This window comes from Penaeus monodon, unplaced genomic scaffold (assembly GCF_015228065.2).
Source record: "Penaeus monodon isolate SGIC_2016 unplaced genomic scaffold, NSTDA_Pmon_1 PmonScaffold_2356, whole genome shotgun sequence".
NCBI classification, from domain to species: domain Eukaryota; kingdom Metazoa; phylum Arthropoda; class Malacostraca; order Decapoda; family Penaeidae; genus Penaeus; species Penaeus monodon.
In genome coordinates this window covers 1-12500 of record NW_023653654.1, presented here as the reverse complement: position 1 = coordinate 12500, position 12500 = coordinate 1, and the positions used below count along the sequence as shown (strand labels likewise).

The 12500-nt window shown below is 30.8% G+C and overlaps 1 pseudogene; it reads right to left on the bottom strand.

Annotated features, from left to right (window-relative positions):
- Positions 1–2560: 2560 nt before the first annotated feature.
- LOC119570262 lies at positions 2561–11827 on the bottom strand (annotated as a pseudogene).
- Between the last annotated feature and the right edge of the window lie 673 nt (positions 11828–12500).

Genomic DNA, 12500 nt, shown 5'->3' with positions numbered 1-12500 from the left:
CATTTTTAGAATAAAAATGTGACATGAACGCCATTAAACGTTTTGGATGTGAAATGTTTTTTTATGCGGCCCCATTGGAACAAAAACGAAAGGGAAAAATGTCTTTATCCTCTCAGTTAGACGATGAACAAAAGACTATCAGAATGCCCAAAAACGACAATGCTAAGAATTGCGCACTTTTGAAAGCTTTTTAATTTCGTGATTGAGTTGAAATTTTGTATTTGGGGGATACTTAAGAAGCATTTTTAAATCTTAGGAAATTTAAAGAGTGAGTAAAAACCTCGAAGGCGTTAATTTTTCATCAATTTTTGGGCCTGTTGGTTATTATTTATGTTATTCGGTTTTCTTTCCAATGGGGGGTCACAACATCAGATTATTGCTGAGGGAGTAGATCACCAACTCTCTTAAATTCAAACAGCAGTCAAAATTTTCTATATCATTGGGTTTTTCTCCCTTTGGTTTACCCTTTTTCCAAAACTTAGGCTTTTAAGAAATAATAAAAAAAGAAAAAAAAAAATGGCATGCCAAAAAAGAAAAAGGATAGACATTGATATTCTTGCAACAGACAGCCCACAGCGGTTAAAGCCTCATACAAAAATGAAAGTTTTAGCTGAGAAAGTTGTGTGGAAATGATATGGTCCACAATTTCTTTAAGTAATAGCTGTTCATCAGAGCTTTATTTTTGTTCTAATTTTTGGTTCTTTTTCATGGTTGTAAATTGTTATTTTTATTTATATGTAATTAACTAATCTATTTATTATTTTTTTTACTAAAAACTGAATGATAGAAATTCATGTCTGCTTTTAGTTATCCAGAGAATTGTAGTGCATTTTAACATAGAATATATTTATATTTTACTCCTGATATTTTAAAATTTTTAAAAAATCTGAAAAAAATATTGTATATTTTGGGTTTTTGTTATCATTCCTTATTCTTTTTTTCTTTTTAGCCTTTATCTTCAATTCCTCTGAATTACTCCAAAATTTTTTTATGTGAGCAGCTGAGGGAAAAATTAGTGATTTTTAACTTTATTTTCTGTAAATTATATAGTTTTTTTTTCAATGTATCCCGTTTAAACTGAAATAGCTCTAATTAATTAATCATTGTTGTCAGTTTTATTCTTACGAAAGAATAGAAACATTTTTTAAAGACTGGGGACGAATACACTAAACTGAAACTCTGTTTTATTAGAGTTAATATATAAGTATGAAGAAATGAGAGTGATGAAAGTCATTTAAAAATGGTGTTTATAATCGTGGATTATTTTATTCAACAGACAGCCACATGTTTTGCCAGAGTAATGGATTGAAAGTCACATTTTAGGAGGCAAAATGTACCCAAGAAAATGCTTTTACCCAATGGGATAGTTCCGGGTAAGTATTTTACCTACCCATGTATGAAACAATACAAAATAATTTTGTATAGAAACACACCACCCACAACACACACACACACACACACACACACCACACAAAACACACACACCACAACAACACACACACAACACACACAAAACCAAAAGAAAGAGAAAGAAAAAGGGAAAGAGAAAGAGAAAAAAAGGAGAGAGAGAGGAAGAGGGGAGGAAGGAAGAGAGAGAGGGAGAAAGGAGAGAAGAGGGGGGGGGGGGGGGGGGGGCATGTTTTATACGGGGAAGTATGAGGCAAGGAAAAACATCATTTAGGGATAAATTCCAAGGAACCCCCAGAAAATAGGACGGTTAGAATTGTTCCCTGTGTTTCATGACAAAACAAGAACTGTGTGAAAAAGGTTTTAGCCATTTTTAACCAAAAATATCTTATCTTAATATATTTTTACAAAATTTTTAGATCATTTTGGTCACTGGTTCTTTAGTAAACAAAGAAAAAGTTTTTTTTTTATTTTTAAAAAAAGATGATCCTTCCTTTCAAAAAGTGTGCCAGTGTGTGATTTACAGAAAAAACCTTAAGGTTAGGTTTTAAAACTTTTATTTTCCCACTGCTCAACCCTATTTAGAATATCTTAGTTCTGCTTTTTTTTTCTTGAAAAAGGAAAAAGGGAATATTTTTTTTTAAACGTCTTTTTATCTTATTTTAAACTCTTTTAGGAGTATAACATTCAAGAGGAATTTTTTAAAAATTCAAGGGGAACTTTAAGTCTTTTTTTGAGTGTCTTAATTTTTTTTGGTGGCAGAGCACTCCTGGGATCACACCAGCACTCAAATGGCTACAATGGCTAGGGTCACCACATTCTGTTGTAATTATTATTTTTTGCCCTTTTCATTACAAACTTATTCTTGAGTTTTTCTTGTGATAGGGTTTTAATTTCAGTAAAAATATGTACAATTTTTGGGTTTTTTTTGTCATAATAATGATTACGAATAGAATACATTGGGCATCTATAATTAGTCATGGGTATTTAAATCTGCTTTGGCAATTGGTTTCTATGAATGAAAAATAAATTTTAGCTGTACTTGTAAAAGGTGAAGATAGAGTCTCAAATTTTATCAAAAACTTTTTTGCCCAATTTTTATAGTCCCTTTTGATAGCAAAAAATCACAATAAAGGCAGTTTTTTTACTCAGACTAGAAGAAGCGGGGGTTTTTGACTGTTGCAGCATACGGACTCAAGAGGCAGATGATACTCTGGACTTCAATTTCTGTAAAAAGGTATTATAGTTTCAACTAAAAATTCCCTACTTTGAAGGGAGTATATTACACCAATTTTTGGGGGGGGGGGAAATGTGCCATATATGTTAATATTAGGGTTTTCCAAAAAATTCTATAAATAGTTCCTTTATCTTCTACATGGGGTTTCTTAGGGAAAGACACTATGCTAATAGTTATGTCCATTGGTTGCACAGTATTAGTTTTTTTTATTTTTTTGTTTATGGAAATAAAAAAAAATTGTTTAAATTCAGGGTGATAAAAAAAAGTGATAATGGATCCGAGTGTTGAAGGGGGATTTCTGACTTGACATGTCCCGTGATGTTTTAGAAATCTTGATGTCTCCAGATCCTCCATATTTTCCCTCTCTTACCTTTTGGAAATTATGGGAAATAAACAGTAAGTTTTCAGTAAAGGTTTAAAATTTTTTTAAATTTCACATTAGAAAGGGGGGGTATTTACTAGGTATCTGGTTTGAGTCTTCCATCAGGGGGGGAGTATTGCAAAAAATAAATATTTTTTCTGTCATTTTTATTGCAAAAACATTGTTATTGTATCTGGGGTCTCAGATTTTTAATGTTTATTTTGGATCCCAATTTTTTTGTCTGGGGGATTTCCATTTCAGTCTTCCAAAAAAATGCGAAGCAGGAATTTTTTCCCAAAATTCTTGGGATTATTAAAAAAAATATTTTACTTTTTTATTATAGGGCTCTTTACTTTTTTGTTTTTTTACATAAATCAAAAATTCATTGAAAGTAACATATTGCAGCTTTTAAAATCCTTTAGAACACTCTTTTGCATTTAAGATTTTTAAAAATTCCTTTTTGCTTCTTCAGCTATTTCTTGCTTTCAGTTAATGCTCACATAATGCTCATTACAATTAGTTTATCTCTTGAATTCAGTTTTATAATCGTTAAGATTCAAAAAATTTTGTTTTTTAAGATCTTTAAACACTTGAAGATTTGTTTTTTCAATTCACAGACAGATATCCAAGAGACAGGACATGGTGGGAATTTCCATGCACTCAAACTATGACCCAACGGTATAAGTCTCCCTTTGCGGCCGTCTATAAAACCTCTAATGTTTCCAGAAGGTGTCATTTCGAACGATGAGCGATTTTTCCCTTTTTTACAGTTTATATAAAGAATGAAGATAAAACCCTATCTGTTTTGTTAAATTTTTTTAAGTATCATTTTAATATTTGGGTTTTATATAAATAGTTTTACTTGGGAATAAATTTTTAAAATTTAAGAAGTTTATTTTTAGTAAAAAATATAGTTGGATGTCATTACCTTTGATAGCTGTCAGTCTGCAAATCATTAAAAAAGATTTTTTATTTTTATTGCTATGAATATGGGGAAATTTATCTAGATAAAGGATATAAGAAAACCCTTGTTTCTATTTTCATGTTGTCCAATGAAAAAGGAATGCTAGTTAACGTGAACAAATAGTTGTACCCCACAAAAATTTAGAATTTTTATTGGCAGCTTTGGGCATAGTGGGGTCTATTTTTTTCATGAACAAGGGCTGTCTAGCAGGATGAGGACCACTTTTAGATGTTCTTTTTGAGGGCAGATTTTAACCCAAAAGTTTACTATATATTGATTTTGATATTTTTTGTTTGGGTGTTTTATCATTAAAAATTTCTTGCATTGTTTTTGGGGAAGCAGTTATGAAATGATTAAAAAATAAAACCTGTATACTTATCCATTTTAATTTTTTGTTTTTTTTTATTTTTGCGTAATCACTCTCCACGAGTTTTAGAAGAGTAAACTGTTCGTGAATTTGCAGTTTTTTATTTGCAATAACCTTAAAACAATAGCATTGGTTAATGGAGTTTTTTCTCTTTAAAAAATGTGATAATTTTTGTACTTTTGCAAAAAAAAAAGTAAAAGAAAAGTGTTTTTTTTTGCCACCCATTTACAGCAGTTTGAACCTTAAAAAAGTATTCTGGAAAAACTGCTTTTATATTTCGTATTATTTCATTTAGTTAGGATCACAGAAAAATTGGAAATAAATATAAAATAATAGCACCCCTATAAAGGGCCGTGATTCAATTACCCCTCTTCTTTTTCTTTACGGCTACTAGATCACCTTAGTGATTTTCAATTAATTTTGTAATAAATACTTTAAAAAACATATAAACATTGTACTGTTCTTGAAAGGGGATACATAAATGAATAATAATAATAATTTTTTAAGCGTGATTATTTTTAATAAAAAGGAAGTACAATCTTTTGGGACGAACCCTCACCATAATTGATTTGGTTTAAAAATTTGTTTTATGTTCGCGTTGTCTCACGTTGTGTTTAAAAAACTATTTTTTTCATTTTTTACAGAAGTGCATAACGTTTTTTAAATTCCTTCGCCTTTTCAAGCCTGCAGTTTTAAATTCCCACCGTACAGAGTGAGCGAGCGAGGAGCGAGCGCAACCCCAACCCCCCGCGTCCCCTCGCATACAGGAGAACCAGTAGTTCAAGACTCTCCAGCTCGCGTTTACCCTTGGACTTATGTTGTGCAGAAGATGAAAATTGTGGTTGTAAACAAAAGCTGCTGTTTTTTTTTCACCTGCTGAATTTAAATACTAGTACTACGAGTACACTACTAGTACTTTAGTATGTATAGTAGTACTACTACTACGAGTATCATATTGATTTTATAAATGTATTTTTTCCCCTATTAAAATTTGGGGGGTCATAGAAAGTAAAAAAATCCATTGGGATGATGAATTAAAAGTTTTGAAAACCCCCAGGTCTATAATCTTTGGACTTAAACCCTTATATCGTCACGCATACATAACTTCGAGACTTCAAATAAGGGGTGTAAGGGTGACAATCGGAAATAAATTCTTTAGTTTCGCATCAAAAGAACTTTTTTTTAAAGGTTGAGCTGAAAAATAGCGCCGCATTGTATCGTTATCTTTAATATCTAATCTTTCAGAACAACAAATGCAACGGGGAAAATGAACGAGAGCAGGTGATCCCATGTGATAACGTTTTTCATGATGAAAACGTGACCCCTCGGTAACCTTAAACTTCGACTTTCTTTATCTCCTATCTTGATCCTAAAATGGGGATAAATATATTTGCTTTGTTTTTCTTTTTTTTTTTTAAATAATAATAAAATAAATATTATATGAAATTTACAATCATAATTAATAATTTTAATTTTTTTTTTATTATTAATTATAGCATAAAAATATAAAATAGGGCTAAAGCCTGTAACTATAGACTTCAACGAGTATGACTTTCCACTGGAACACGATGGATCGACGGGTTTCCCATCGCTTTGGACGGTGGGAAAAAAAAAAGGGAATAACCAATCGGTGGGCAAATCCCCCCTCAAAATGATTAGATTTTATGAACGATGGCCCGTGTAACCACACCTTAAAAGTACCCGACCTTGATTGTACTCGCATACACAGTACAAACACAGTAAACGACACAACACACAGCACTGTCGCACAGTACACACAAACGCACACGCGCAGCACCAGATATATACACAATATATATATATATTATTATATTTTATATATATATTAATTATATAATTAAAATTTTATAAAATATATTTTTTTAATTATTTTAATTACTATTTATTATTTATATATTAATATAATTATATCATTTGAATTATATATATTATATATATTTATATATTAATTGTATAGATTATATATTTAAATTGTATAGTTTAATATATTAATTATAAAAAATTTAATATTAATTATATATATAGTATATGAATATATATTAATTAATATATATATATATAATAATATAAAATTAAATATTATTCATATCTATATATAAAATTAAAATTTTAATTTATAATTAATATTAACTATAAAATTTAATATATATAACTATCCCCTTAAATAAAAAATATATAAATATGTAATTGATTATATATATGTAAAATTATATATATATATATATATTATATATATATGTAATTAAAATTATAAATCTACAAACAAATATAAAAAATTCAATATTATAATTTATTAAAAATTAAATATTAATATAATAATTTAAATATGATATAATTATATATAATTAAAATAATATAAATATGTAATTAATATATATAAAAAAAAACTATTTTATATATATATATATATATAATATTATATATAAAATTATATATATATTTATATATTATATAGGGGGTTTATATAGCTGTGTGCATGCGCGTGTGCGATTTTTGGTACGTGGCGACAGTGTGGGGGTGTTGTGTGCGATTAGTGTGCTTGTACTTGTATGCAGAAACAATCAAGGTCAGGTAGGGTTAAGGTGTGGTTTACATGGCCATGATTCAAAAATTTAAATCATTTTGAGTGGGATTTGCCACCGATTGGTTCATTCCACTGTTTTTTGCCTACTCGTCCGAAGCATGGCAACCCGTCGATCCATCGATGTCCCGTGGAAAAGCATACTCGTTGAGAGTCTATAGTATACATGGCATTAGTCTACTTATATATTTATGCATTATAATTAATATATATATGAATAAATTACAATTATTAATTATGATTGAAGATTATCATATATATACTTATATTAATTATTATTTTTAAAAAATAAAAGAAAAACAATGCATATATATTGTATCCTCATTTGAGGATACAAGATAGGAGATAAAGAAAGTCGAAGTTGAAGGTTACAGCAGAGGAGTCACGTTATCATCATGAAAAACGTTATCACAGTGGTATCACCTGCTCTCGTATCATTCCCTGTTGTCATTATGTTGTTCATGAAAGATATAGATATTAATGATAACGATACAATGCGGCGCTATTTTACAGCTACAACCTTTAAATAAAGATTCTTCTGAATGCGAAACTAATAGAATTTATTTCCGAGTTGTCACCGTTACACCGTTACTTTCGAAGTCTCGTAAGTTATAGTATGCTGTGACGTCATACTAAGGTTATAAGTGCCAAGAGATATATAGACCTGGGGTTCTCAAACCTTTTAATTCATCGATCCCAATGGAGTTTCTTACTTTCTATAGACCCCCTAACTTTTAACTCAAGGAGAAAAAATATCATTGATAAAATCAATATGAGTACTCGTAGTAGTAGTACTACTACTAGCAGTACTAATAGTACTAGTAGTAGTACTCGTAGTACTAGTAGTTGAAATTCAGCATGGTGAAAAAGAAACAGCAGCATTTTGTTTACAACACACAATTTTCATCTTCTGTCACAATCATAAGTCCAAGGATAACGCAGAGCTGAGAGAGTCTTGAACTACTGGTTCTCCTGTATGCGAGAGACGCGGGTGGTTGGGGTATGCGCTCGCTCGCTCGCTCGCTCACTCTGTACGGGTAGGAATTTAAAACTGCAGGCTTGAAAAGGCGAAGGAATTTAATAAATCGTTATGCACTTCTGTCAAAAATGAAAAAAAATAGTTGTTTAATACACAAGCGTGAGACAACGCGAACATAAACTAGAATTTTACCAAATCATATTATGGTGAGGGTTCGTCCCACAACAGATTGTGACTTTCCTTTTATTATAAATAATCACGCTTAAAAAAATATATATATTATTATTGCATTTATGTATACCCTGTTCAAGAACAGTACGAATGTTTATATGTTTTTTAAAGTACTGTATTACACAAATTAATTGAAAATCACTACAGGTGATGCTAGTAGCCGTAACGAAAACGACAAGAGGGGTAATTGTAATCACTGGCCTTCATAGGGATGCTATTATTTTATATTTATTCTCCAATTATTCTGTGATCCTAACTAAATGTAACTAATACAGAGAATATAAATGCAGTTTCCAGAATACTTTTAATGGTTCAATCTGCTGTAAATGGGTGGCAAAAATACTGAACACTTACTCTTGTACTTTTTTTCTGCAAAAGTACAAAAATTACTCACATTTTTAATGAGAAAAAATCTCCAGTTAACCACGCTCATTGTTTTAACAGATATTGCAAATAAATACTGCAAATTCACTGAACAGTTTACTCTTCTAAATCTCGTGGAGAGTGATTACAGCAATAAAATAAAAATAAAACAATAATTAGAAATGTGATAAGTATACAGGTTTTATTTGTTAATCATTATACATAATCTGCTTCCAAAATACAATGCATAGAATTTTAAGTGATAAAACACCCAAACAAATAAATATCAAACTCAATATATAGTATAACTTTGGTTAACTCTGCCATCAAAACGTAACATCTAACAGTGGTCCTCATCCATGCTATGACAGCCCTTGTTGCATGAAAATATATGACCCTACTATGCAATGCTGCCAATAAATATTCTAAATTTTTGTTGGATACAACGTATTTGTTCACGTTAACTAGTCACTTCCTTCTTCATCTGGACAACACTGAAAATAGAAACAAGGTTACTTGATATCCATTTATCTATGATAAATTCCACATACTTCATAGCAATAAAGAATATTAAAATCATTTTAATGATATTGCAGCACTGACAGCTATCAAAAGGTAATGACATACAACTATATATTTTACAAACCAAATATTATAATGATACTTACAAAAAATTCCAACAAAAACAGATATGGTTATCTTCAGTCTTTATCATAAACTGTAAACAGAGGAAACCTCGCCTCATCTGTTCGAACTGACACCTTCTGAGAAGCACTTAGAGGTTTGATAGACGCCGCAGAAGGGAGAGCTTATACCGTTGGGTCATAGTTTGAGTGCATGAGAAATTCTCCACCATGTCACTGTCTCTTGGTATATCTGTCTGTGAATTGTAAAAAACAAATCTTCAAGTGTTAAATGATCTGTAAAAATCAATTTTCTGAATCTTAACGATTATAAAACTGAATTCAATGAGTATAAACTGAATTGTAATGAGCAGTTATGTGAGCATTAACTGAAAGCAAGAAATAGCTGAAGAAGCAAGTAAGGAATCTTTAATTAATCTGTAAATGCCAAAAGAGTGTTCATAAAGGATATATAAGCATGCAATACTGTTACTTTCAATGATATTCTTGATTTGATTGTCAAAAAACAAAAAAGTAAAGAGCCCATATAATAAAAAAGTGAAATATGTTTTTAATAATGCCAAAGAAGTTTGGAAAATTCCATGCTTCAGCATCTTTTGGAAGACTGAAATGGAAAATCCTCCAGACATAAAATTGGGATCCATAATAAACATTATAAATCATGAGAGCCCAGATACAATAACAATGTGTTTGCAATAAACAATGACAGACAAAATATTTATGTCTTTGCAATACTATCCCCTGGATGGAAGACTCAAACACAGATATCCTAGTCAATACCCCACCTTCTAATGTGAAATTTAAAAAAAATTATTAAACCTTACTGAAAACTTACGTGATTAGTTCCATAATTTCCAAAGGTAGAGAGACGGAAATATGGAGGATCTGGAGACATCAAGATTTCTAAAACATCACTGGACATGTCAAGCTCAGAAAATACCTCCTTCAGACACTCGGATCTCATTATCACTTTATTTATCACTCCTGGAATAACAATTTTTTTTTATATTTCCAGTAAACAAAATAATAATAAAACTAATACTGTGCAACCAATGGACATATACTATTAGTCATAGTGTCATTCCTAAGTACACCATGTAAGTAAGATAAGGAACTATTCATATGAACTTTTTTGGAAAACTCATAATATTAACATATATGGCACATTTCCCCCCACCCTCAAACTTGGTGTAATATACTCCCTCTCATAAGTAGGTAATTATTAGTTGATAACTATAATACCTGTGTTACAGAAATTGAAGTCCAGAGTATCATCTGCCTCTTGAGTCCGTATGCTGCAATCAGTCAACACCCCTGCTTCTTCTAGTCTGAGTAAAAGAACTGCACTTTATTAGTGATTTTATGCATATCAAAAGGCACTATAAAAATTGGGCATAAAAAGCTTTCTGATAAAATTAGAGACTCTATCTTCACCTTTTACAAGTAGCAGCTACAAATTATGCTTTCTATTCATAGAAACCAATTGCCAAAGCAGATTTGAAATATCCATGACTAATTATAGTATGCCCAATGTATTCATATATCGTAATCATATACTTAGTGACACAAAAAATCCAAAATTGTACATATTTTTACTGAAATTGAAATCCTATCACAAGAAAAACTCAATGAATGAAGTTGTAAGTGATAAGCAGAAAAATAATAACTTACAACAGAATAAGTGGTGAGCCATAGCCATTGTAGCACATCTTGAGTGCTGGTGTGATGCCAGGAGTGCTGCTGCCACCAAAAATATTAAGACACTCAACAAAGACATTCAAGTTCACCTTGAATGTTATAACATCCTCTTGAATGTTATACTCCTGAAAGAGTTTGAAATGAAAGATAAAAAGACAGTTTCAAAATCATTACCTGGTTCCTTATTTTCAAGAAAAACAAAAGCAGAACTAGAGATATTCTAACTATGGTCTGAGCAACTGTGGGATAAATAAAAGATTAAAACCTTAACCTTTAAGGTTATTTTCTGTAAATCACAGCACTGGCAACACTTGGTTGCAAGGAAGGATCATCTTGTTTAAAATGACAAAACTTTTTCTTTGTTTCTAAAAAACCCAGTGCACCAAAACTGATGCTAGATAATTGTAAAAAAAATGATTAAAGATAAGATATTTCTTGGTCTAAAATGGCTAAAACTTTTTCACACAGTTCTTGTTTGTCATGAAACACAGGGAACAATGTCTAACCAGTCCTATTTTCTGGAGTATCCATGTGGAATTTAGTCCCTAACTGATGTTGTTCCTTGCCTCATACTTCCACATGTATAAAGCATGCCCCCCCCCCCCCCTCTCTCTCTCTCTCTCTCTTCTCTCTCTCTCTCTCTCTCTCTCTCTCTCTCTCTCTCTCTCTATTCTCTTTCTCTTTCTCTTCTCTTTCTCTTTCTGTTGCTGTGTTTGGTGTGTGTGTGTGTGTGTGTGTGTGTGTGTTGTGTGTGTGTGTGTGGTGTGTGTGTGTGTGTGTGTGTGTGTGTGTGTGTGTGTGTGTGGTTTCTATAAGCTAAATTTTTTTGTATTGTTTCATCAACATGGCTAGGTTAAGAGATACTTACCTGGAACATATCCGATTGGATAAAAGCATTGGCTTGTGATACATTTTGCCTCCTCAACTGTGACTTTCACTCCATTACTGCTGGCAAACACTGTGGCTGTCTGTTGATAAAATTTATCCACGATTATCAACACCAGTTATATGACTTTACAATCACTCTCATTTCCTTCAGATACTTATATATGTAATCATAATAAACAGAGACTTCAGTTAGTGTATTTCGTACAGTCTTTACAAAATGTTTCTATTCTGTTCAGTAAAATGAAACTGACAACAATGATAATTAATTAGAGCCTATATTCAAGGTTTAAACTGGATACATTGAAGACAAAACTATATATATATTACAGCAAAGTAAAAGTTAAAACATCACTAATTTTCCTCATGCTGCATCACATCAAATCAAATGTTGGAGTAATTCAGAGATATTGAAGATAAAAGGCTACAAAGATAAAAAAGAATAAGGAATGATAACATAAAGCCAAATAGTACATATTTTTGTCAGATTTTTTAAAATTTAATATCAGGAGTCACAATATAAATATATTCTATGTTCAAAATGCATCTACAATCTCTGATAACTAACATAGCATGAACATGATTCTATCATTTCAGTTATTAGTAAAAATAAATAATAAATAATAGATTAGTTAATTACATATAAATAATAATAACAATATTACAACCATGAAAGAAGCCAACCAATAAATCTAGAACAAAATAAAGCTCTGATGAACAGCTATATACTTAAAGAAATTGTGATATTAAAACAAAATTTCC